This window comes from Rhea americana, unplaced genomic scaffold (genome assembly GCF_003343005.1).
Source record: "Rhea americana isolate MKP2758 unplaced genomic scaffold, rheAme1 scaffold_193, whole genome shotgun sequence".
Lineage (NCBI taxonomy): Eukaryota > Metazoa > Chordata > Aves > Rheiformes > Rheidae > Rhea > Rhea americana.
Window position 1 is genome coordinate 486594 of NW_028186072.1, and position 6140 is coordinate 492733.

A 6140-nucleotide genomic window follows, 5' to 3' on the forward strand; every position below is an offset into this window, starting at 1 on the left:
GTGCAGTGTATACTGAGTATTTAAATTAAAATGTACATTTCATAAATACACTTTCAAGAGACCATCATTTGTGTAAACTAATACAGTGTGTCAAATTGATGTATAAATATATATTTTAACACATTTTTCTGAAATTAAATTGCAGTTTTGTTGAATTTTTTGGCTCTAGATGTGTTTAAAATGCAACTAAATTCTATGGCACATCTTTTCATTTACAAAATGGGAAAAAAAGGTAACTTTAGTGAGCCAGTAAAAGCATACAGTTGTTCATATTCAGAGCTAATGCATGATTTAATGTAAACTGGCCAGGAAAAATCTTTTTGCCCTTCAGGATGCTGAGTGCATCTGCCTGAAACCTCTGTCAAGAAGGAAATGGTGCCCGTGTGTCCCAGCTCCAGGCCCCAAGTGCCGTGGGGTGGAACCAGCGTGTTCATGCTCCATACAGCTATGCTGGCACCTTCTGAAGCGGACGGAGCAAGAGGAGCCCCCGCATGCAGGGTGCAGGGAACAGGCAAGATGCCGTTGGAGATGGGCTGTGGCCTCTTTCCATGTCGGGAGCCTTCCTGGATAGCGCTTCCCTTGTCAAGAGCCGCCACTCCTGGGACAGCGCGGTCCACTAGGCTGTCATGGACAACACGTACTCTTCAGTAAGCATAAATTCCCTGAACTGATGGTGTTTAACTAGTGAAGCTTTGTAGCCACTGGTATTGCAGATATATTGACCAGCAGTCCCTACAAGACTGTCCTATGGCGTTTTCTGATAATGCTCGTAGGCATATCTGCTTTTCTTGCAACACACCTGTTCCTTTTATGCTGCGAAAGGCATGATTATGATGCATATGCTAAGCCTCTCTGTGGGGTTTTTTCTTTTATTGGTTTGTTTTTGTAGTGCTATAGATGAATTAAAACTGGCTGTGAACTGGGGTTTGGAGAGAATTTGGTATCAAAGTCATTATTCCAGTGCAATACTGTCCAGTTCACTTGGGAGCCTATTTTGTTAGGTTCCCTGTGAATRTTTACTCTGGTACCCCAGCATGTCTAACCCTTGGTCCTTTTTTATTTGTTAGGTAAGAATGGTGTGTGACATGGTGGTGGTRGTCTTAACAAAATTAAATTTTGATATCTTCAGATACCAAGGAAGCATCTTTGTCCAGTGTTCCAGCCGTTACAGAGCATTGCACCTTTCTGGTAAACATCAGTTCACAACACAGTTCAAAATAAGCAGCATTTTATTTACATTTTATATATATATATATAAAATATATACATATAAAAGTACAAGAGAAAGGGTAAGTGTTCTTCATTTCAGGTGTAGATGGTTGCTCTTGGCCTGYTATAAGCATGCATATAGCCTGCTGTGGAGCCTTCAGTGAAGCAAGAGCTTTCTATACAAACTAGAGAACAAACAAGATATTTCAATAGATAATAAGCTTATTAAGAACAGAAGTATAAATAATAGCTCACTGGCTAAATGTTAAGGATATAGATGTGTTGAGAGTCTGTTTTATTGGAATAGCTGGTAAACTAAGAAAAAAGATGGACAAATTTGGAGACTCTTGGGTGTAGAAGTCCTCCTTCAGATGGGTTAAGACTTCTGCAGAGGCGACAGTGTTAATGTAAATCCCTTCCATTCCTAAGGACTATAAGTAGTGAAGAGATTGAAGCAATCCTTTACTGAAGTTGTTAATGTTCCGATGATAGTAGAAGTATAAATCAAGAATCAGGAGCGAGGGTGGTCCTAAGCGCTCCCCATGCCAATGGGACTGATGCTATTAGACCATCTCTCGCATGTGGTGCTTTGTCCATTTAATACAGGTGTCTTAGAGACAGTTTCTTTGAAAGGAAAATATTTAGCAAAACTGCAGAACATAGGGGATGAAGCAAAGATTAAACATCCTCTGAAGAATGCTTTGCTCTGCCTGACATTTTTTTTCTTTTCATTTTCTCCTAGTGTTAAGTTGTATTCAGTTATAAATATTAACACGTGTGCTGAGAAAAACACTGTAAAAGTTCAAAAGATGTCCTCGGTGCTGTCTTTCTGTAAGAATCACAGCATGGTTGAGGCTGGAAAGGACCCCTAGAGATCATCTGGTCCAACCTCCCTGGTCAAGCAGGGGCACCTGCAGCATGTTGCACAGGATTGTGCCCTGCACGAGGTGGTCTGGGGAGGCTGCTCGGGAGAGCGCTGTGGAAGAGCGGCACCTCCCTGTGGAAAGATCCTCTTGATGTTTGGAAACACTTGATGTCAGAGACTCAGCGGGAAGAACGCAGTTCTTGGCAAACCGCTTGTGCGCTGCCAGGTCTCGTTGGCTGCTGCTCTGCTTTGCAGGTTTGCTTCCTGCTGCTGCACAGTGTGCTTYTGCATGCGGCAGCACCAGTGAGGTTGATGGGCCTGGCGCAGCGCGGCGTGGTGCTGGGTGCCGAAGCCAAGGGTGCGCTGGGCTGGCACCCCGGAAACACACCGACGGCAGTGCCGGGGCTCCCTGCTGCTGTGGGCCAGCTGGTGGCTTTCGGGGCTCTGAAGGCGCTTGGAGGCTGCATATAAGCACAAGCTCCCTCAATGTGATGATGCTGCTCCAGCAGGAAACAGCAGCGTGTATTCCTGGAACGCATCTGTCTTTGAAATTACTTCATAGCTTCAGCATAACGAATGGAGAAATAATTCAGCTGCTGGTCCTGCAGGGCCTGGAAGCTGGATTGACCCATCTGCATGGGGTGCTGGGGGGGGAGAAATGTAGTCACGGTGTCTCTCAGTGGTGAGTAACACACAGAGCGCAGTGATCTTAACGTGACCTCCCTTACCCTTCTGGTGGATGAGACCTGGCGCCTACGTCTCAAAAGCAGTGTGAGGGGTGCGCGGAGAAGGGCTGTGGAAGGGGCGAAGGGCGCAGAGGGGCTGCACTGCTGCAGAGCCCCAGGAGCTGGGACTCCTTGGCTCCAGGGGAGCGGGCCGAGGGCGGCGACAGGCCCAGCGGGTGCACARCTGCTGCTTACCAGATCTCATGGCTGAGGAGCAGCAGCATGCTGTGAAACCACTAGGATACTGATTTAAAATTTAAAAATCATTTAATACAGCTGTTATAAAGACCCAGTCCTTGGAAGTGGCCTATGCCTCAGCTGGCATGAACTAGGGCATGAGCACCTGCTTACCTGCACCTGTCAGCTCCATGTAGATCCTGGAGACACCCTGTTCCTCTCTCAAAGCAATAGATGGCTGAGCACTGGTGTTGCCTTCCGTTGTCTCAATAAAAGGTGAAGATACCATTTTATTAACCTGACTCATGGAGCAGAATCCCTTGTTACAGGCACTACGGRGACATACTTGTAACCAGAGACTCCTCAGCGGTTTCTCCCCATCTAAGACGATTGCTGGGTATAGACAAAGCAGAGGTTCCTAACGCTTTTCTTAGGGGCTTTGATCTATCCCTGTTCTAACCATACTTTCCTGATGCTTGGTAACACATTACCTGCAAAATGACTGCACTCTTCCGTTTTATGCAGCAGTGTCAGTTTGCTGTAAAATACACCATTAGCTATGAATATTACTCATCTCTTGTCTAGATTGATTCTGCTGTTGGCTGTAACTATTTTTCCATTGTTTTTAATGCAGAGTACTCCTAGAACTTAGGTTTAGATCCAATAGCATTTTTCAAGTGGGACAGAATGCCAGAATGTAATTATTTGATAAATGTCATCATCAGGCTTGGAACCTCATCCGTCAGACAGGGATTGTTGTTCATCCTGTAACTACAACAAAGTGAAGGGTCACTGCACATCTCTGTTTACACATGACTAGCAACATGCTGCTGTTCTGCTGTATCCAGTGATGTTAATGGGGCAAAAAGCATGCCCGAGCTACTGAACAGGCAAAACATCAAAAATGTCAGCATAGCCAGCATTTGCACTAAAGTAATCCAAGTTTTCTAGAAGATTTTTTTGTTTAATCCAACAGCACTAGAAAATGCTGAGAACTGCTAGGTTGCCAACACCCACTCAAGCTGTGCCAAGTGCCGTTTTTACTCTGCTGTGAGAATAGCAGCTTCTTGCAGAGGCAAGAACCAGCCAGACCTCGCAGGCCACTGCTGCTTCCTGAGGAAGCGGAGAACAGCAACGCAGACATGCCACTGTCCAGAACTCCTGCTCGGAGACGCAGCCTGTCCCCTCCCTGCGGGGAGCAGTGCCGTGTTGCTTTGGTCACACGCTCCCTGCAGCCCGAGGCACCGCAGCGTGGGCACAGACCCTGCAACAGCTGGGCAGGTTCCTACTGCAAAGAGGCTCCGCCAGCTAAGCGGGAATGAACTAATAAAGCTAAGCTCAATCTGAAGTGGCCCAGTTTTAAAACTCAGTAAGGCACCGTTTCCCCAACCTCAAAAGTAGCACAACTCACATTTGAAAAGAACTTTATTTAAAATAAGCGATTATACATACTTCACCTCCCCCACCACTTACAAAATATGAATTTCCAAGAATAAGGAATGTACGTTAAGTTTCATGGCTAGATTTTAGGGCACACTCTTGGCTGTGCTGGCTTACGTCAGTTCCAATGAATTCAAACGGGAAGAGGACTAATATCAGCAAAAGATCTGTTCCTTCACAGTTTACAGACATTTAATTATTCTCTCTATAGATTATTTTTCTAACATTTCTAATGCAACCAGGTTTGAAAATTGTCATCTTCCACTAAGAACTCTGAAAAAAAAGAAATCTTCCTTTAGCAACTGCATACAATAGCAGACCAACTCAAGATTGCCTCTAGTTACTGCAACAGACAGCAAAGGACCATCACAAAGCCTGGGCCATCAGCAATAAAGTATGATCGATAGCAGCATTTTCCATTCTGATTTTTAAGTCATGTCCTTACAGAGATGTAAGGAGGGCTTTTTTTCCAGACTTATTTACTAAGGAACTGTTATCATCCGTCAGGGAAGTAGCTAAGTACTGGATCCACATTAGATGAAAGAGAGCTGAAAGCAGGATTTACCTTAAGTAGGATTAGGATATATATTGCCAAGACATCATAAACTGCAGATGTTGCACACAGAAGCAGAACAGTAGGTAGAAGGGGAAGGGTATCTGCAGGAAACATCCTCATGCAATACTTAAAATTTAAAAACTATGACTTGTTTGAAAGTTGCTCAAGAAATATTTACAGCACAGTTACAGCCTGCTGCCAGGAGAAGTTTAGTATGTCAATAGCAGCTCTTGCCCTAGCTGCAGAACAGTTTGTGAAACTTTAGCATTAGGTTATGTCAGAAACAGTTGTTGCTTGGTCATGCTGGTGTCTGATTAGGTAACACCTACTAAAGCTATACAAACAAGCATTTTGTATTAGGACAGCTTTGCAAGAGGTATAGGATAAAGTTTTCAGTCAGGATAAGCATTTGAGTGCTAATGCATGGCCACATGCTGCAGTAAGACTAAGCTACATAYACAGAGATGATGATCTAGTTAGATAAGCAACACAAAGCTGCACAGCCCAACTGCTTCATTATGAGCATGCTTTAAATTTGTACTCCAGCTACTATAAAAATCTTAGCTTTCAACCTTAAATAAAACCATTTCCAGCTATACAGAGGCTTAAACAGATCTTAAGACTGGTGTTTACAACAGGCATCAATTCCTAAGTATCTACATTGCATACAGTTTAACATATCTACATAAAACATGAACATATGCTTTGCTGAATAAGTAGGTCCACGATTGTAGATCAACAATAGAATTTTATTGCTTTATACATGTGGTGCTTTTCAAGGCACTGTGGTATGGGCTAGAAAACTCGGAATGACTTGTGAAGGGACCTGGAATGACACATGGCCAATGCGAACATCGTTCTTGAGCAACTGTTATAATGAATTAAGATTGATCAGGGTATCGGCCACAGGGAAGAGTTCATTGCAACTCTCAGGAGGACGCAGGCTCCTGCTCTGCGGGGAGCGCCTTCACATGCCCATCCTGATGCTCTGAATGATCTGGAAAATGGCTGGAAGAGAGCAGACACAGGGGTGCGCTCGCCGGGCGGGCAGCGCCGCTCCAGCTCAGCGCGCGGCAGCGGCGGCAGCGGCTCGCGAGGGCGGAGAAACAGGAGCCGCACCGAGGCCGCCCGCCCCACCCCGCCCCGCCAGGGCGCCCCAGCGCGGGCC